Raw genomic sequence first — 21,484 nt, 5'->3', positions numbered from 1 at the left:
CACCCTGGTGCTGGAGAAAGACCCTGGGACTTGGAGTCAGAGATCCTGGGACTTGGCTTCAGGTTCATGATGAGCCATTCTTGCCTCGAGCTTCATCTGAGAAACACAGGTAATTCAGCTCATGGAGTGATTTGAGACTTTCTGTGTATAACTGCATGGTAAGTTGCTCAGTCGTGTCTGACTCTTTATGACCCCACAGACTGTAGCCCACCAATCTCCTCTGTCCATGAAATTCTCCAGGAAAGAATACTGGAGTGGGTTGCCATGCCTTTCTCCAGGGGATACTTGGGTTTGACCCAGGAATCAAACCCAAGTCTCTTATGTCTGCTGCATTGGTGGCGGGTGGGTTCTTTACCACTAGTGCCACCTAGACTCAGTACATAGTAGGTGCTTTATAAATGTAGTTAAAACTGAATTTAATCTCCTTATCCAGAGTGTAGAGATTACATCTTTACTCCACAGTTGAGGCCTATTGACAAGCTTGTTTTTCGTCAGAGGCAGGTACCATAAGTTTTTGTCCTACCTTGATTCTCAATATTTGGGCATTCAGTATATATTGGACGAACCATGATGATCAATGTGGATTCAAAAAAATATTTTAACCACCATTGCATAGCCCACCAAGGCAACAGTTTAAACTAACTAATCAAGAAAAAATCTTCCTGTTTTATAACCATTAAAAATGTTTTTGAAGCAAAATATAGCTTTATTGCCTAGTAGTGTGACTTCTACTTCTAGGAAAGAATGAATAGGCTCAGCTGATTTTTTATATTCAACATTTTCTTAATTGTGTCTTGTGTTTTTGTCCAGAATGCATTTAATTTGGAAACATTCCCAAGGCATGTACAAGTGACTGCCAACATCTTTTTTGAACACAAATTGGGTTTGATAATGTTTATTTTGGGTGCATGCAATTTAGTTATTTCTTTTCACATAAATTCTCTCTGCTCATGTTGAGAAAACCTCCAAACAGTGACATTTATTACAGCTTTTCTCAGCCAATTATAAAATATTTATTGAACCCCTACTATGTGTAGAGCACTTCTAAGCATGTGAGGAATGCAAATAAGTATCATGCACAGTGTTGTTCTCCTTGTGAATTAATTACTGAGAGAAGATTTAGCTATGTGAGAAAGGAAAATTCTCCCGGAAACTTCAAACTGGGAGGAACCTTAGGATGCTGTCCTTCCAAATCTTGCTCAATGCACATGCCCCTTCTATAACTCCCACAATAGTATGACTTCTTTTGGTTGAGCCCTGTTAGTGAGGGGGCTCACCACCTCCCTCTGTTCCCTATTGGAATTTTGGACAACTTTGAATCATGTCCTGAAATTGTATAGAGACTTCTGTGTGGCTTCCATCTCATCTTTCTGTCATATGCCATGCCTACAAAAATTTGAATATCTCTCCATGGCCTTTTTTTTTTAATACCTTGAGTTTGTACAGTGTTGGAAGTTTACAAAGTTAAGTGACTAAAAGCTCAAGATCACACAGCTTGTGTAACATAAGTTTAAAACAAAGCTGAAACTCCAAAAATACATATTCTTTCCACCAACCAATGGGATCCATGATTGCAGTACAAGAAATTCCAGAAAGTATTTAGTGATAGATAGCCAAACAAAGCAAACAACCTCTTCCAACAACACAAGAGAAAACTCTACACATGGACATCACCAGATGGCCAACACCAAAATCAGATTGATTATATTCTTTGCAGCCAAAGATGGAGAAGCTCTATACAATCAGCAAAAACAAGACTGGGAGCTGACTGTGGCTCAGATCATGAACTCCTTATTGCCAAATTCAGACTTAAATTGAAGAAAGTAGGGAAAACCACTAGACCATTCAGGTATGACCTAAATCAAATCCCTTATGATTATACAGTGGAAGTGAGAAATAGACTTAAGGGACTAGATCTGATAGACAGAGTGGCTGATGAACTATGGATGGAGGTACAGGAGACAGGGATCAAGACCATCCCCAAGAAAAAGAAATGCAAAAAAGCAAAATGGCTGTCTGAGGAGGCCTTACAAATAGCTGTGAAAAAACGAGAAGTGAAAAGCAAAGGAGAAAGGGAAGATATACCCATTTGAATGCAGAGTTACAAAGAATAGCAAGGAGAGATAAGAAAGCCTTCCTCAGTGATCGGTGCAAAGAAATAGAGGAAGACAATAGAATGGAAAAGGCTAGAGATCTCTTCAAGAAAATTAGAGATACCAAGGGAACATTTCATGCAAAGATGGGCTCAATAAAGGACAGAAATGGTATAGACCTAACAGAAAGAGAAGATATTAAAAAGAGGTGAAAAGAATACACAGAAGAACTATTCAAAAAAGATCTTCATGACCCAGATAATCACAATGGCATTATCACTCACCTAGAGCCAGACATACTGGAATGGGAAGTCAAGTGGGCCTTAGGAAGCATCACTACGAACAAAGCTAGTGGAGGTGATGGAATTCCAGTTGAGCTATTTCAAATCCTCAAAGATGATGCTGTGAAAATGCTGTACTCAATATGCCAGCAAATTTGGAACACTCAGCAGTGGCCACAGGACTGGAAAAGGTCAGTTTTCATTCCAGTCTCAAAGAAAGGCAATGCCAAAGAATGCTCAAACTACCACACAATTACACTCATCTCACACGCTAGTAAAGTAATGCTCAAAATTCTCCAAGCTATGCTTCAGCAATATGTGAACCGTGAACTTCCAGATGTTCAAGCTGGATTTAGAAAAAGCACAGGAACCAGAGATCAAATTGCCAACATCTTTTGGGTCATCGAAAAAGCAAGGGAGTTCCATAAAAATATCTACTTCTGCTTTATTGACTATGCCAAAGCCTTTGACTGTGTGGATCACAATAAACTGTGGAAAATTCAGAAGAAATGGGAATACCAGACCAGCTGACCTGCCTTCTGAGAAATCTGTATGCAGGTCAGGAAGCAACAGTTAGAACTGGACATGGAACAACGGACTGGTTCCAAATAGGAAAAAGAGTATATCAAGGCTGTATATTGTCACCCTGCTTACTTAACTTATATACGGAGTACATCATGAGAAATGCTGTGCTGGATGAAGCACAAGCTGGAATCAAGATTGCCAGGAGAAATATCAATAACCTCAGATATGCAGATGACACCACCCTTATGACAGAAAGTGAAAAAGAACTAAAGAGTCTCTTGATGAAAGTGAAAGAGGAGAGTGAAAAAGTTGGCTTAAAGCTCAAAGTTCAGAAAACTAAGATCATGGCATCCGGTCCCATCACTTCATGGCAAATAGATGGGGAAACAGTGGAAACAGTGGGTGACTTTATTTTTGCGTTCCAAAATCACTGCAGATGGTCACTGCAGCCATGAAATTAAAAGATGTTTACTCCTTGGGAGAAAAGTTATGACTAACCTAGACAGCATATTAAAAAGCAGAGACATTACTTGCCGACAAAGGTCCATGTAGTCAAGACTATGGTTTTTCCAGCAGTTATGTATGGATGTGAGAATTGGACTATAAAGAAAGCTGAGCACTGAAGAATTGATGCTTTTGAACTGTGGTGTTGGAGAAGACTCTTGCGAGTCCCTTGGACTGCAAGGAGATCCAACCAGTCCATCCTAAAGGAGATCAATCCTGAGTGTCTATTGGAAGGACTGATGTTGAAGCTGAAACTCCAATACTTTGCCCACCTGATGCGGAGAACTGACTCATTGGAAAAGACCCTAATGCTGGGAAAGATTGGGGGCAGGAGGAGAAGGGGACGACAGAGGATGAGATGGGTGGATGGCATCACCAACTCAATGGACGAGTTTGGGTAAACTCCGGAATTTGGTGATGGGCAGAGAGACCTGACACACTGTGGTCCATGGGGTCTCAAAGAGTCAGACACAACTGAGCGACTGAACTGAGCCAAACAAATTGTGTAAAGAGAATATGGAGCAAGACATCAGTATATTCTAGAGGTGGCTGAAGTTTTGTGGAAGAAGATAGCACATTCTTTCTTGCCATGGACTGCATGATCACACTGGAGGTGTTTTCTACAAGATGTGAGTATGTTCAGCAGAAAGAACTTGCTTGTATTGTGAAACACTTCCTGGTTTTTGATTGAACAATAAAAAGCTTCCCTGGAGAAACATAGCCCTTAGGAGTTTAGTACATATGAGCTGTATTTAATAAATCTATAGAAATGGGATTTTAATTTTTCCCTGGCCTACATATAATAATGTATACTGCAGGGTTGAACATGTAACTGCTATATTGCTGGGTCCTCTGTGCACCTCTATAAATACATAAGAAGTTTTCAGCTGCTCTTTTCTCTCCACAGCTTATTTGAACTTCCTTCATATGGCTGTGATTTGCCTCCAGAAACAGGGGTAAATCCATGCAATCTGTGCTGTCTGCAATAAATATGGAGGTCCTCATTTTGGAAAGTACATTTCTAAATGTTTTCTCAAGAAGGGTGCTTAAGTTTAAATATATCTAGAATTGGAACTTTTTTCTTTTAAGCCATGAATTGAAGTGAACATCTGAAGCATTGACTGATATACTTCTTAATGTGTTTCTTCTAACTTTTAGTAAATATTTGTATACACTCCTACTCTAGTCTAAGAACTCTGAAAGATGTTGAGGCTATAGAAAAAAAAAAAGACATGTCAAGAAGGTCAGGGAAATATTCATAGAAAAGGCAATGCTAGAATGGCCTTAAAGGATCTAGGTGTAGATCCTTTACCAAGGGAATATATTGTTGTGGAAAGACTTCCTGTCTCCTAAACCTTGTCCCTAACTGTTAGTAGAACAGTTCTGTTATCACTATTCTCTTATCCCTGTTGAAACAGAGCACATATCATGAAGGAACTGCTAGTCTTAGCACTTATTGGTGTTGATGTTCATAGTTTCTCAACTTGTCAGGCATGTCCTACAGCTTTCTGTTTCATCTGTAATCCTAGTGTCACCTGGGAAGCCGAACATTTATAAATGTGGAAGATGAGAAAGAGCTAGTAAGAGAGACTAAGAAGGAGAGGTCAGACAGTCAGGAAGGAAACAGTTCTGTCTTCAAAGTTAAAGATAAATTTTCAAAGGAAAATGATGCTGTTGGCAGGTCAGCTGAGTTAAGGACTGATTGCTGGTTTATCAACATGGAAGTTGTTGATAACTTTGATCAGAGAATTTTCTTTGGAGTGGTAGTACTGGATACAGTGATTACAAAGATTTTGAAGTACTCTCTATGCACAGAAAAAGAGTAACGAAATAGATGGTAGCTGGAAAAGAAAGTTGAATCAGGAGGGCCTTTCTTTTATAAACATTTACCCTGTGTAGACATTTCTGTTATTAACTGTACACCCAACTACTTCCCCACTAGCCATTGCAATTTTGTGTGTTATACTTATTTTAATAACTTTCCCTCTTACCCAACCATTCCACCGTCCTCTAGTGCAAACTATACTTAATCTCCCTTCTCTGGGTTCCAACGTTACATCTCTTATCTGCACTGGTTAATTTAAGTGGGGACTTGAATAAATTATATCATTATTCCTAGTAGAGTACATCAAATTTTTATGCACTCCAACAATAGTATACAGCAGATGCCAATAGCATCCTGCCAAACCCCAAACTTGTACCAGCGATGAGATTATATGGCTTCTGTAGTTCATAAGATAGAAGGGTAACTTACATTCAGGGTTACTGAGTTCTATATAAACCCATGGAACTATGAAGGGGGTGCTAATATATATTAAAGGCCACTGTTTATCTTAACCTCCCATGAAACACACTGCAGAGAGGCCGTTGGAATGGATGTCTGTTATTCAAGCCAGTTTAGCCTATGTGTGTTAGTTGCTTAGTTGTGTCCAACTCTTTGTGACACCATGGACTGTAGCCCACCAGGCTCTTCTGTCCATGGGTTTCTCCAGGCAAGAGTACTGGAGTGGGTTGCCAGTTCCTTCTCCAGGGGATCTTCCCAACCCATGGATTGAACCCAGGTCTCCCACATTGTGGGCAGATTCTTTAATGTCTGAGCTACTAGGGAAGCCCTGAGTCTGACATCATCTAACACCAGTTTAGCCTGAGTCTTACATCATTTTATATTATCCAAAGAAGGGCATTAAAAGTCTAAGTGGCGTATTTATTTCTCAGTCTGCTGTTGAGATATAGCTCAGAAAATCTTGAATAGATGATTTTTTTTTTCTCAAAGAGTGTTTGAGTGATTTTTAAATTCTAGAACAGTGAGATATTTCTTACTCGTTGGGGATTTTATTAGACATTATTTTAGATGTTATGTGTTACCACAAGTAATATCTAAACAGAATCCTTTGGAAGAGATATATAGACTTACTATATTGATGACTCAGCTTATAAAAACTGTTGGTGTAGATAATTCAAACCTGTGGAGAGTATAAGCAATTATAAGATGTGCATTAAATTGCAGATGCTTTTATTTATTAGAAAATCAGCCACAGTCATGTCAATGTATGGCAAAACCACCACAATATTTTAAAGTGCTGCCAATTAAAATAATTTAATAAAAAAAGAAAATCAGCCACAGTGTAGCATGGATTCCAGGAGTTGAGAATTTTATGAATAAATATATTTTCACACTTTGAAATATATTCATTTGCTTCTAAGGTTGCTGCTGCTGCTGCTAAGTCACGTCAGTCGTGTCCGACTCTGTGCGACCCCATAGACGGCAGCCCACCAGGCTCCTCCGTCCCTGGGATTCTCCAGGCAAGAATACTGGAGTGGGTTGCCATTTCCTCCTCCAGTGCATAAAAGTGAAAAGTGAAAGTGAAGTCGCTCAGTCGTGTCCGACTCTTCGCGACCTCACGGGCTGCAGCCTACCAGGCTCCTCCGTCCATGGGGTTTCCCAGGCAAGAGTACTGGAGTGGGGTGCCATTGCCTTCTCTGCTTCTAAAGTTAGGACATTAGTTACTACTAAAATTCAAAAACTGTTGAAATTAAATTGAAAATTCAGTTTCTCAGAATTTCTTTCATCCAGATTCACATTATTATCCTTTGTGATCTCGGCATCATTTGGAAACCCTATTTAATACCTTAACTTCTGAAAGACTTAAAAAAAAATTATTTTGGCTGAGCTGGGTCCTCACATGAGCTCTTCATTGCAGCGTGTGGGTTTTCTGTAGTTGTCGAGCACAGGCTTTAGTTGTGGCAGTCGGTAGTTGTGGCACCTGGACTTTGTTGCCCCACTGCTTGTGGAATCTTAGTTCCCCAATCGGAACCTGCATCCCCTGCCTTGGAAGGCAGATTCTTAACCACTGGATGACCAAGGAAATCTTCCTTAATGACTTTTAAGAATAATTTCTTCCATCCCATCTCAGTCAGCCATTCCTATGATTACACCTTAGGTTTTATGATGAGAGGTAAAAACATTACCTGTGATACCCTACATTCTGTTCTGCAGTGAACCTAGGTTGCATGTAGCATTTTGCCTTATGGTTTTCTCTGGGTATATGCCCAGGAGTGTGATTGCTGGTTCATATGGTAGTTCTATTTTTAGTTTTTTGAGGAAACTCCATATTGTTCTCCATAGTAGCTGTACCAGTTTACATTCCCACAAACACTGTAGGAGGGTTCCCTTTTCTCCACACCCTCTCCAGCATTTATGGTTTGTAGATTTTTTGATGATGGCCATTCTTACTGGTGTGATGTGATACCTCATTGTAGTTTTAATCTGCATTTCTCTAATAATTAGTGATGTTGAGTTTCTTTTTATGTGCCTCCAGGCCATCTGTATGTCTTCTTTGGAAAAATGTCTATTTAGATCTTCCACCCATTTTTTGATTGTTTTATGTGTGTGTGTATGTGTGTGTGTGTGTGTGTGTGTATTAAGCTGCATGAGCTGTTTGTATATTTTGGAGATTAATCCCATGTCTGATGTCTGCTGCTTAATTTGCAAATATTTTCTCCCATTCTCTGAGAATTCTATCTTTTCATTTTGTTTATGATTTCCTTTGCTGTGTAAAAGCATTTAAGTTTGATTAGATCTCATTTGTTTATTTTTGTTCTTATTTTCATTACTCTAGGAGGTGGGTCAAAAAGACCTTGCAGCAATTTATGTCACAGCATGTTCTACCTGTGTTTTCCTCTAACAGTTTCATAGTATCTGGCTTTACATTTAGGTCTTTAATCCATTTTGAGTTTTATTTTTGTGTATAGTGTTAGGGAGGATCATAATTTCATTATTTTACATGTAGCTGTCCAGTTTTCCCAGCTCCACTTATTGAAGAGGGTGTCTTTTCTCCATTGTATATTATTGCCTCCTTTGTTATAGATTAAGCAACTATTGGTGTATGGGTTTATCTCTGGCTTTCTATCTTGTTCCATTGATCTATATTTTTGTTTTTGTGCTAGTATCACAAAGCTTGGTTACTGCAGCTTTTTAGTATAGTCTGAAGTTGGAAACCTGATTCCTCCATCTTCGTTATGCTTTCTCAAGATTGCTTTGGCTATTAGGGATTTTTTGTGTTTCCATACAAATTGTAAAATTTTTTGTTCTATTTTTGTGAAAAATGCTGTTGGTAATTTTACAGGGATTGCACTGAATCTGTAGATTGCTTTGGGTAGTATAGTCATTGTCACAATGTTGATTCTTCCAATCCAAAAATAAAGTACATATCTCCATGTATTTATGTTGTCTTTGATTTCTTTCATCAGTATTCTAAAGTTTTCTGAGTACAGATGTTTTGTCTCCTTAGGTAGGTTTATTCCTAGCTATTTTATTATTTTTGTTGCAATGGTAAATGGGATTGTTTTCTGAATTTCTCTTTCTGATCCTTTATTGTTAGTATATACAAATGCAAGAGATTTCTCTGGATTAATTTTGTATCCTTCAACTTTGCCAAATTCACTGATAAGCTCTAGTAGTTTTTTGATGGCTTCTTTAGGATTTTCTATGTATAGTATCATGTCATCTGCAGTGACAATTTTACTTCTTCTTTTCCAGTTTGAATTTCTTTTATTTCTTTTTCTTCTCTGATTGCCATGACTAAGACTTCCAAACTATGTTGAATAACAGTGGTAAGAGTGGACGCCCTTGTCTTGTTCCTGATCTTAGACGAAACACTTTCCATTTTTCACCATTGAGAATAATGTTTGCTATGAGTTTACTGTATATGGCCTTTATTATGTTGAGGTAGGTTCCCTCTGTGTCCACTTTCTGTAGAGTTTTTAATATAAATCGGTGTTGAATTTTGTCAAAAGATTTTTTTTCATCTATTGAGATGATTGTATCGTTTTTATTCTTTAATTTGTTAATATGATAAGCACATTTGTTGATTTGCATATATTGAAGAATCCTTGCACCCTTGTGATAAATCCCACTTAATCATGGTGTATGAACCTCTTGATGTGTTGTTGAATTCTGTTTGCTGGTGCTGTACTGAGGATTTTTGTGTCTATGTTCATCAAAAATATTAGACAGTGGTTTTCTTTTTTTGTGATACCTTTTTCTGGTTTTGGTATTAGGGTAACAGTGACCTTGTAGGCTGAGTTTGGGAGTGTTTCTCCTTTTGCAATTTTTTGGAATAATTTGAAAATAATAGGTGTTAGTGCTTCCCTAAACGCTTGATAGAATTTGTCTGTGAATCCATCTGGTCCTGGACTTTTGTTTGCTGGAAGATTTTTAATCACAGTTTCAATTTCTTTACCTGTGATTGGTCTATTCATATTTTTTATTCTTCCTGGTTCAGTCTTGGGGGGTTGTTCCTTTCTAAGTATTTGTCTATTTCTTCCAGGTTGTCCATTTTATTGACATATAGTTGCCTGTAGTAGTCTCTTATGATTCTTTGTATTTCTGCAGTGTCAGTTGTAATTCCTCCTTTTTAATTTATAGTTTTATTGATTTGAATCCTCTTCCTTTTTTTTCTTGATGTATCTGGCTAAAGGTTTATCCATTTTGTTTATCTAATCAAAAACAAGCTGTTAGTTTCATCAATCTTTGCTACTGTTTTATTTCTATTTCATTTATTTCTTCTCTGGTCTTTGTGATTTCATTCCTTCTGCTAACTTTAGGTTTTGTTTGTTCTTTCTCTACTTACTTTAGGTTTAAGGTTAGGTTGTTTATGTGAGATTTTTCTTGTTTCTTGAGGTGGGATTGTATTGCTATAAACTTCCATCTTAAAATTGCTTTTGTTGTGTGCCATAGGTTTTGCATAATCATGTTTTAATTGTCATTTGTTTCTAGGTATTTTTAAATTTTCTTTGTGTTTTTTTCAGTGATTATTTATTGGTTATTTAGTAACATTGTTTATCCTCTATATGTTTATGATTTTTAGTTTTTTTTTCCTATAATTGATTTCTAATGTTATACACTTGTGGGAAAGATGCTTGACCTGATTTCAGTTTTCTTAAATTTACAGGGGCTTGATTTCTGACCTAAGATGTGGTCTATCCTAGAGAAAGTTCCATGTGCACTTGAGAAGAAAGTATATTCTTCTGCTTGGAATAGAATGTCCTCTAAATATCAATTAAGTCTGTCTGGTCTAATGTTTTATTTAAGGCTTGTGTTTCCTTGTTAATTTTCTGTCTGGATTACCTATCCATTGATGTAAGTGGGGTGTTAATATTCCCTACTATTGTGTTACTGTTGATTTCCCCTTTTATGGCTGTTAGCATTTGCCTTATGTATTAAAGTGCTCCTATGTTGGGTGCATATGTTTACAGTTAGTGGATCTTCTTCTTGGATTGATCCCTTGATCATTATATAGTGTCCTTCCTTGTCTCTTGTAACAGTCTTGATTGTTTTTCATCTAATGTGAGTATTGCTACTGAAGCTTTCTTTTGATTTCCCTTTTCATGGAATACCTTTTTCTATCCCCTCACTTTCAATCTATATGAAGTGGGTCTCCTTTAGACAGCATATACAGGGGTCTTATTTTTATATCCATTCAGCCAGACTTTGTTTTTTGTTGGGGGCATTTATTCCATTTATATTTAAGGTAATTATTGATATGTATGTTTCCATTGCCATTTTCTTAGTTGTTTGGGGTTTGTTTTCATATCTTTTTTTCTTCCCTGCCTCTTTTGTCCTTTTCTCTTTTGTTTCTTGCCTAGACAAATTCCTGTAGCAATTGTTGTAATACTGATTTGGTGGCACTGAATTTTCTTAGTTTTTGCTTGTCTGTGAAGCTTTTGATTTCTCCTTCAAATCTGAATGAGAGCCTTACTAGTTAGAGTATTCTTGTTTGTAGGATTTTCCCTTTCATCACCTTAAATATGTCTTGCCATTCCCTTCTAGCCTGCAGAATTTTTACTAAAAAATCAGCTGATAACCTTATGGGATTTCCCTTGTATGTTATTTGTTGCTTTTCCCTTGCTGTTTTTAATATTTTTATTTATGTTTAATTTTTGTTATTTTGATTAATATGTGTCTTGGTGTTTTTCTACTTTGGGTTTATCCTGTACTAGACTCTCTGCCCTTCCTGGACTTGGGTAACTATTTCCTTTCCCATGTTAGAGAATTTTTTGACTACGATGTCTTCAGATATTTCCTCAGGCCCTTTACCTTTTTCTTCCTTTTCTGGAACCCCTATAATTCAAATGCCGACACATTTAGTGTTGTTCTAAAAGTCTCTTGAGACTGTTCTTTTTTCTTTTCACTCATTTTTCTTTATTCTGCTCCACAACAGAGATTACCACCATTCTACATTCCAGGTCATTTATCCATTCTGTCTCAGTTATTCTCTTGTTTATTCCTTCTGGTGTATTTTTTATTTCAGTCCTTGTCTTGTTCATCTCTGCTTGTTCTTTAGTTCTTCTAGGTTTTCACTAAACTTTTCTTGTATCTTCTTGATTCAAGCCTCCATTCTGTTTCCATGCTCTTGGATCATATTTACTGCCATTACTCTGAATTCTTTTTTAGATAGATTGCTTATATTCTCTGTTAGTATTTCTTGTAGGTTTTTGTCTGGCTCCTTTGTCTGCAACATATTTCTTTGTTGTCTCATTTTGGCAAACTTACTGTATTTGTGGTCTCCTTTCTACTGCAGTATCATAGTTCCTCTTGCTTCTGGTATCTGCCCCTGGTGTGTCAGTTTGGCCAGAGATTTGTGCTGTTACTCATTTGGTAGGAGGTTTGATTAGTGTTGTGTTGCTTAGAGTCTGCCCTAGATATTGAGCAGGGCTTCCCTTTTGCTCTGTGGTTATCACTGCCTTTTCAGGGATGGGTCTGCTCCCTGTTTGTTGGAGTAGAGGTCCCCAGATCTCTTTCTTAGCTGAGATTCTGATCTATGCTGTGAGGTAGGTGGGATTGGAGCACTTCCACTGGAAGTGAAGACAGAATTTTCCTGCACTGGAAGTGTTCACCTGTGATTATGCTCTGTTGTGTCCCCTTTTACCTACTATGCAGGCTCACAAAGTATTCTGTTATTGGAATTGCTCTTGGTCCTGCCTTAACTGTGGCTATGCTGTCAGTTAGCCCTAATGACTCAGGCATTGTTACACCCAGCCACTGGTTCAGGTCCACTGAGGTTAGGTCCCAGTGACACAGTAATTATGCACCTGGACCTGCCATGGGAGCTATGTAGGCGGTTTCAACCCTGATGTCGCCCTAACCAAAGTATATATGCCCACAGAGCCCACAGCTACTAAAGCCAGACCCACGATAGGGGGTTCAACTGCTGTTGTGGTGACCAGAGCCTGCCCTGGATATTGTACAGGGCCTCCCCTTTGCTCTGTGGTTGTCATTTCCCTGTCAGGGACATGGTCTGTTCCTAGTTGTTGGAGTAGAACCGCCCCACCTCTATCTGCTTTTAGCCATGTTTATGATCTATGGTGTGAGGTAGGTAGGATTGGAGCACTCCTGCTGCTAGGAAAGCTACAGACTGTTCCTCCTCTGGACCTGTTCACCTGTGGGTGTGCTGTGTTGTATCACCTTTCATAGACCATGTGAGTTATCAGGTTATGCTGATGTTGGCACTGCTCTTGTCCCCATCTTAACTGTGTGTGTGCTGGCAATTGGCCTTGATGTCTCTCAGGCATTGTTCTCACCAGGCCACCAGAATAGATCACTGAAGTCAGGTCCCAGGATTGCAGTAATCACGGATCTAGACCTGTTGTGTTAGTGTTATAGAGGCAGCTCAGAGTTTAACCTGGCCCAACTCCAATGTATATGGGCCCCCAAAGTCTGCTGCTGCTAAAGCTACGTCTCTCTTGGCTGTGGGAACACTCGTCTGTTCATATGTTTTGTAGGCGTCGAGTTTTTTAACCAAGTCAGCTGCGGGGGTGTCAATTCACAGTTTGCACAGCTGTGAGGAGAGATTTCAGCTTTTTTTTCCTTTAACTGTATAGCCCCTGCAGCTCAGCTGCGGTTTTAGCCCCACCTCTGCATGTGGGCCACCCACAGGGGTCTGCTTCTGAGGCTGCCTGAGAGCACTCAGTGAGGGCAGTGTGGATGTGGCATGGCTGCCAGAGTGGAGGGAGCCCTGATGGTGTCAGATGTGCCAGGGAATCAGTGGCCATGACAGATCTGACCCCACTGGTGATGAGACACACAGGAAAGCCAGTGGCCACAGGTGTGAGAGACTAAGCCCTGGTGTGAGCCTTTCCTAGCTCTTGGCCACCTGCACAGGATGGCCAGCCCCAGCAGGGGTCTTTCCTAGCATCCAGCAGCAGATGTGTGTGGACCAGCCCCAGTGGGGGCTTTCCAAGGGCCTGAGGGGCAGGGGCCAGTGCACAAGGAGAGAGGCTGCAATGGCAGCTCCACCCCCCATATCACGTAGTAATGGCACGTTGATTCTGTGTCAGTCTGGATTTCCTCTGCACGCATTCTTGGTTGCAGATTTCCTCACTCCCATCCCCTCAGGCTGTCTCCTTGCATCCAGGATAGTTCTCCCTGCGTTTGTTCTCCAGTCTCCAATCCCAGCACCCAGCCTCCATGCCCACTGTTGGGCACATGTCCCAGGCAAGGGTACTCAGGAATGTGACACAGACCATCTGTGTGGATCTCACTCTGTCCTTTCTGTCCCAACAAGCATATTTGCTCTCCTCTGACAGCTCCAGATGCTCTCCTTGTGTCCCAACTGATCTCCCCATTGGTGAGGAGGTTTCCCTGAATGTGGGAACCTCTCTGCTCCTTCAGCTCCCCTACTCCAAGGGCACGGGTCCCATCTACTTCCTCTCTTCTTCTTTTTCCCTTCTTTATTTCCTCCTGCCCAGTTATACAGGGGTCTTTCTTGTCCTTTATGGTGTCTGAGGTCTGCTAGTGTTCAGCCAGTCTGTGAGAATTGTTCTAAATGTAGATGTAGTCTTGATGCATTTGTGGAGAGAGATGAATGTCACATTCTCCTACTCATCCACCATCTTGCTTTTTTCCTGTTTTTCTATTTCTTCCTGATTCAGTTTTTATAAGTTTTGTTTCTAGGAATTTTTCCATTTCTTCAAGGTTGTTCAGTTATTGTATAGTTGAATTTTTGTGCATGGCAGTTGTAATGTCTAATTTACATTTTTGTTTGTATTTACAATTTTGTTTATTTGTATCCTTTCTTTTTCATCTGTATACACCAACCCTTATCTAAGATCTTACCAGTTTTGTTCATCTTTCAAAGAACCAACTCTTAGTTTGGTTAATCCTTTCTATTGGTTTTCTGTTATCTATTTCATTTATTTCTGCTCTAATTGTTATTATTTCCTTTCTTCTTCTGACTTTGAGCTCAGTGTTTCTTTTTCTTTTTAATTCTTTCAGGCATAAAGTTAGGTTGCTTATAGGTTCCTTGCTTGATATTTTTCTTTCTTCTTAAAGTAGGCATTTATTGCTATGAACTTTTGCTTCATTCTACAAGTTCTGGTATGTTGTGTTTCCAATTCTGCTTGTTTCAAGAAAATTTCTTTTTAATTTTTTGATCCATTGATTTTTCAGAAAAGTGTTTAATTTTCATGTGGTTGTGAATTTTCCAGTTTTCTTCTTCTTATTGATTTCTAGTCTTATGCCTTTGTGGTCAGAGAAAATAACTGATATGTTTTTCATTTTATTTAATTTGCTAAGACTTGTTTTGTGGCCCAATGGTCTCTCCTAGAAATAGTTCATGTGTACTTGAGAGGAACATGTACTCTGCCATTGTTGGACAGAATGTTCTTTATATGTCTTTTAGATTCATTTGGTCTGTGGTATTCAAATAAGCAGTTTCTTTATTGATTCTCTGTCTAGATGATCTATTTATTATTGAGAGTGGAGTATTAAAATCTTCAACTATTATTATTACTGTTGATTTCTCCTTTTTAGTTATTAGTTTTTGCTTCATATATTTAGGTGCTCGATATTGTACATGTAAATATTTACAGTTGTTATATCTTCTTGCTATATTGAGTCCTTTATTATTGTAATGACCTTATTCATCTCTTTTTAACATTTTTAGTTTAACATCTATTTTTTTTGCTTAAATAACTATTCTTTTTTTTTTTTGATTGCCTTTTGCTTGTTCCTCTTACTGGGTAATTTCCAGTGTCATAACCTCCAGGTCACTGATTCTTACTTCTGCATATGAGTTTGGTTTTGAGACTCTTGAGATTCTTTTTGTATTCTTCAGTTCAGCGATTGTATTTTTCAACTCTTATATTGACTGTATTTTCAACTGTAGGATTTTTGATTTTTATTTATGATTGCTATTTTTCCTATCAAAATTCTCATCTAGTTCATTCATTGTTTTCCTAATTTTGGTTGGTTGTCTGTTTGTGTTTTCTTTTTGTTCGCTAAACTTAAGAAGATTTTTCTGAATTCTTTGTCAGACAGTTCATAAATCTCTATTTCTTAAATGTCAGTTATTGGAGCTTTATTAGTTTCATTAGATGATGTCATAGTCATCTGATTTTGTGATTGCTTATATTGATATCTGCACCTTTGAGTAATTGAATTCCTCTTCCAGACTCTGTAAGTTTCCTTCAGCAGAGATAGTTCTTCACTAGTCAGCTCTATTTGGGTTTCTGAGTGTGTCTGCTGGTAGTGTCTTTGGACGAGGGGCATGCTATGTATTGGGGCAAGGCAACTGTTTGAAGTCTGAGGACAAAGATGAGGGATGTTATGCCACTGGCTGAAAACAGATGGACAAGGTTGTTGGCTTGGTTTCCTACCCAAGTGAGGATGCTGAATGGGCTCCATGATTGCCCAGATTCTTTGGTCAGGCTTACTACTTGGTTGGGACTGTGTACTGGGTACTGTCTTCAGTAGAAGACCAAGTTGTATATTAGCTTCCCTTCCCTGTCAGGGAAGCAGTATGTGTCTCAGGGTTTGTACAGCTCATTGTTTGGGAGCTCAAATCAGGCCTCAGTGTGCACTAAATCCCCTGGTCATGTGAGGCCACTGGTTTTGCTCTGCAGATGGGGGAAGCCATGGGCTCTACTTTCTGTTCAAGTATCACTGTATGTAGCTGTTGGATGGAGAAGGAAATGCTAAGCCACTCCAGTATTCTTGCCTGGAGAATCCCAGGGATGGAGGAGCCTGGTGGGCTGTCGTCTGTGGGTCACATAGAGTCGGACATGACTGAAGCAACTTAGCAGCAGCAGCAGCAGGGCTGTTGGATGGGCTACGCATCTTCCTGTGTACTCTTGTTAGGTCTCCTGTTTGGACTGGCTGAAAGCTGTATTTAGTAATGCAGGTGGTTGTGAATTAGATTCCTTGCCTAGATGCAATGGGAGAATCAGCCCTAAAACTCCTTAAAGCTCTTTGTTTGTTGTCCACACCCGAAGTTTCCACACCACTGATTCTGTCTGCCTTTCTCTTGGCTTGAGTGCCACTGGGCCATGCAGCTTCCAGGAGTTCTCGCTAGCCCTACTGGTTAGATGGCACCAGAATACACTCTCCACAGTGGCATATTTTCTAATTTGCTTTATCTTACAATATACTTGAGATAGTTTCAGTACAGTATTATGCCTGTATCCATTTTTCTCCTTCTTCTCATACAAAAAAGTTAGCATATCAAACGAAATATCCAGCCCATTGCTTTTTCCCCATGGTATAACGTGTTTTGGAGATCTCTCCAAATCAGTACAGAGAAACCTTTTTAACACTGCGTAGTATTAGTGTGGATATATCATTATCTATTTCATCAGTCTGCTAATCCTAGGTTATTTTCTCGATATTTTATTACTGAACAGGAATGTGAGAACAATCCATGGTTTTTGTTTTTGGTTTTTTTTTGGTGAAGCTATATTGTCAAGGTTGATTCTGAGGGGCATATTTCTGAGTCAAAAGGTAACACATTTTTCTTTCTATCTTGAAGATTCTTTTAAGAAAAAAAGTGTTAAAGAAAAGCAGGTTGTAGCAAAAGAACTGACTATTCAAACAAGCAAGGCAGCTGCCATTGTTTGCTTTGATTATTTATACTATACACAGGAATCTCAGAAAGGACACTGGGGGGCTAAAGACTTCAGAGTTGTAATTTCAAGCCACTTAGAGGGCACATTCTAAAGGAAGACTGAGCAACTGAATTCAGCCATTGGATGAAATTCTTTGATATCCTGGTGTTTGATGAAACAGAAAGACTTTTGGATATGCATTTGAGGTGCATATAAATACCATTTTAGAGATTTTGCCAACGCAAAGGGAGCAAATCTTTCCCAACCATTTGGGACCCAGGAATGGAAAATCTGGGATCTACTTTGGACCTCTATGAGGAGAATGGGGCTGTAGTTGAAAGCATTGGAAACCCCCACCCACCTATAGTTTCTCTCTTACTATCCAGTATGTTTGGGAGAAAAGAACATAATTTAATGGTGCATTTTCTTCAAAATAAGAACCTGGAAAATCATTTTGTTATCGTTTCATACTTGCAGTTGGTTAGAATATTGTGGAAACACTCTGGAGAACCTGAGAAGGTTATAAAGGTAATATGAAACACAAGCAAATTGCAAAGTGGAATTTTAAAGTTCATAGATGTGGCCAGGAAATAGCCATTCCTGAATTAAACTGAGTTTTACAATGGATTCCGCTAGCAATGCAAATGCTTTTGTGTTATAGTCCTGAGGCTGAACAGCCCAATATGCCCGAGGAGGCAAAATGTTGGGATTCTTAAAGCTTTCCAGGAAGAGTCATACAGCAGATTCCTTCTACTTTAACAAGCAAGCAGCCAAAAAAAAAAAAAAAAGTCCATGAAAGAAACCTCAAGAAAACACATTAGAATCTGTTCTATAGCCCTGCCAGCCCATGACCATAGAAGACAGAGTTCTGTTTAAAAGGGTAGTGAAAGCTTTACATATCATATATTTAAGATTATGCAAAGCATGAATATAACTTCTTCTTCAAATTATGGAATCTTAAGTTTTCTAGACTTGGCAAGGTTTTTCTCTCCTAAGGTTGCCCCCAAACACTTGAACGAAGAAGAAAGTAATTTGCAGGTTTTATGTTTATGAAAATGACACAGTTTCCATTGAAAGATAAAACTAGACAAAAGCAGAAGCAGAAACTTCTGGAGTAGTATAGAGAAGAAAATATATACAGAAAATGAAGGTAGGAAAATATTTATGAAAACAAAGCTTGTGCAAAGCAAGATCCTCAAAAAAGGAAAAGATGGGAAAACGAATAAGTGAAAAACAAGGTAAGGGAGAGAGGGGTTCTGACATCAATGATCAGGACACAGGGCAACTTCTTAAAGATACAAAAGACTTGAATGTTTAGAAGAGACATAGAATTAGTGAAGGAAAATAATTGAGAAGATCTTACTAAGAAGTGGCAAAAGAAAATTCAAGGGAAAAGATGTGAGACCCTCCAGCCTGAGAATTGCTGATTCCGTTTCAGCAGCTGCTTTGCATGAAGGAAAGGAAAGTGCTAGAGAACAATGTGCTAGACCCAGATCTGGTAGACAGCTGACATTTGTTTTCACTGAAAACCAAAACTTCTCTGAAGATGCATTCTGCCCTGAGAACTGTCAGTTCAGACTTATGAGAAATTTTGCACCTGTGAATATTTTGATAAAAATATTAGTCTTTGAAGGAATTTAATTGAAAAGATATAAAATCTATTTGAATATATTTCATAAATGTCAATATTTATTTTAATGAAACACATATGATTAAAGACATTATTTTTCCTGTAAATGAATTATATCTATTTTTAATATAAAGACACTGTGCTGTGTGCTAAGTTACTTCAGTCATGTCCAACTCTTTGCAACCCTATGGCCCGTAGCCTGCCAGGCTCTTCTGTCCATGGCATTCTCCATGGCAAGAATACTGGAGTGGGTTGCCATGCCCTTCTCCAAGGGATCTTCCCAACCTAGGAATTGAACCCACATCTCTTATGTCTCTTGCATTGGCAGGCAGGTTCTTTACCACTGTCACCACCTGGGAAGCCCATAGACACCAATCTGTAATAAATAAATATTTTATGAACGATTTTACATGTTTTCTATCAGGAAAGTTTCTCCTGATAACTAGTTGTCCTTATTGCTGGAAAGACAATGTTCTTTCACTTTTCAACCCCTCCAACCATCCTTACTGTAACAGTAAAATACTTTTATCCAGATCCCCCAATTTCCATTTCTTTAGGCACTTCTCTTTCTTGACTTACCAAACACATCAGCAACATTTGACACAGTCAGATGTTCCCTCCTACTTGAAACACTTTCTTTTCTTGGTTTCCAGGACACTGTCATCTCCTGAGTACATTCTTGTCTCACAGCTCCCCCTTCTATCTTTTTCTTGCTGACTCATTCTCCTCTGACATATTTTTACTGTTAGAGAACTTTAGGGCTTGGCCTCAGGCTCCCTTTTCATTTTTATCTTTATTCTTTTCCTTGGACATCTCTTTTAGCCCCACAATATTAAATGCCACTTTCAATGCTGCTGCTGACGTCGGTCTGTATATCTTTAGTCCCAATCCTTCCTCCGATCTCCAGACTCATATTCAAGTGCTTAGTTGGCGTTGTTGTTGTTGTTCAGTCACTAAGTTGTGTCCGACTCTTTGTGACCCCATGGACTGCAACACACCAGGATTTCCTGTCCTCACTGTTTCTCGGAATTTGCTCAAGTTCATGTCCATTGAGTCGGTGATGCTATCTAAACATCTCATCCTCTGCTGCCCTAATCTGCCTTCAGTCTTTCCCAGCATCAGGGTCTTTTCCAATGAGTCAGCTCAGGTGGCCAAAATATTGGCACTTCGGCTTCAGCATCAGTCCTTCCAATGAATATTCAGGGTTGATTTCCTTCAAGATTAACTAGTTTGATCTCCTTGCAGTCCAAGGGACTCTCAAGAGTCTTCTCTAGCACCACAATTCAAAAGCATCAATTTTTTGGTGCTCCACCTTTTTCATGGTCCAACTCTCATGTCCACTTCTCCAAGTCTAACTCCAAGGCATGTTTTGGATTCTTCCACTTATTTTTATATTCTTAAATCATTTTTCTCTTGACTGAGTTGATAAATATACGGCCTCCTAACTGTTCTTCCTGATTCTACTCTTGCCCTCCACCAGCAACCAGAGAAATATTTTTGAAATGATAAAGCACTGTCCATTTTTCTCTTCCCTAATAGTTCTTGGAGACAACATTTGGCACTAAGTAAGGAAGGTGTTGGTCCAACAGGGTTGGGAGACTACTCGCACACGAGAGAATTGAACAGATATGTATATTGGACATAATGGGGAAAAGGTTTCTTACTGTCAACAAAGGGAGTTACAAATATAAAACGGGAAAGTGATAATGAACTGGGATATAGACTTGAATTTGAGATGTTGGAGTGAACTCATGGTTTTTAATATATAAAAATAAACGTCAAAATAAATAGAGGAGAGAGGGAGGGAAGGAAGGAGGAAAAGAGAGAGAAGAATGTGAGTATGTGTGTATTTCTTAACTTTGTGAACTGGAAGGTCTAGGAGAAGCAACACTGCAGTAACAATGAGACTGGGGAGACATGACAACTAGCGCCAGTACATCATCCTGAATTGAACCCATTTGCTATAGATTGATAAAATTTGAAAAGGGTCTGTGAAGTGTAACATTGTATAAGTGCTAATGTCTTGATTTAAATGGTTGTGCTTTGGTTATGTACTATAACTATAGTTATGTAGGAGAATGTTTTTGTGTTGTGAAAATATTTCAAGGGCAGTGGAACATCATGCCTACAACCTGTTCTCAAATGGTTCAGAGTAAAAACAAGTTCAATTATAGCATACCAGTTTCCTGCCTTAAATCCTTCAATGTTTTTCTATTTTACTGAACATAAAATGCATATTACCTGGATACCAACCTAAAGCATTTCCATCCGAAGTTCTTTGCTTGTGCTATTCTCACTCCCTGGAATCTTTCTTTGATTTCACTTGGTTAGCTCCTCCAGTTCTTAGATAAAATGTCACTTCTTCAGAGAGGCCCTCCTTAACCACTCTACAAAAAGTGCTAACCCTCAGTCACCATCATGTCACCCTATTCATTTTCTATGTAGCATTTTTCAACATCGGATGCAACTTGCTTTTTATTTGATTACCTACTTATTGTTTACCTTTCCTTTTAAAATGGAAGCTCCAAGAGGAGAGACCGAATCTGTCTGGTTTGCTGCTAAATCTCCAG

The 21,484-nt window shown here is 38.8% G+C and overlaps 1 protein-coding gene across 1 annotated transcript in view; it reads left to right on the top strand.

Annotated features, from left to right (window-relative positions):
• Positions 1-21,484, top strand: part of PLD5 (phospholipase D family member 5) — a 380,049-nt gene that overhangs the window by 136,711 nt on the left and 221,854 nt on the right. The window lies entirely within an intron of this gene.

The sequence above is a fragment of the Giraffa tippelskirchi genome, chromosome 5 (genome assembly GCF_054371585.1).
Source record: "Giraffa tippelskirchi isolate mGirTip1 chromosome 5, T2T-mGirTip1v1.2.pri, whole genome shotgun sequence".
NCBI lineage: Eukaryota > Metazoa > Chordata > Mammalia > Artiodactyla > Giraffidae > Giraffa > Giraffa tippelskirchi.
This window is presented reverse-complemented; position numbering and strand designations above follow the sequence as displayed.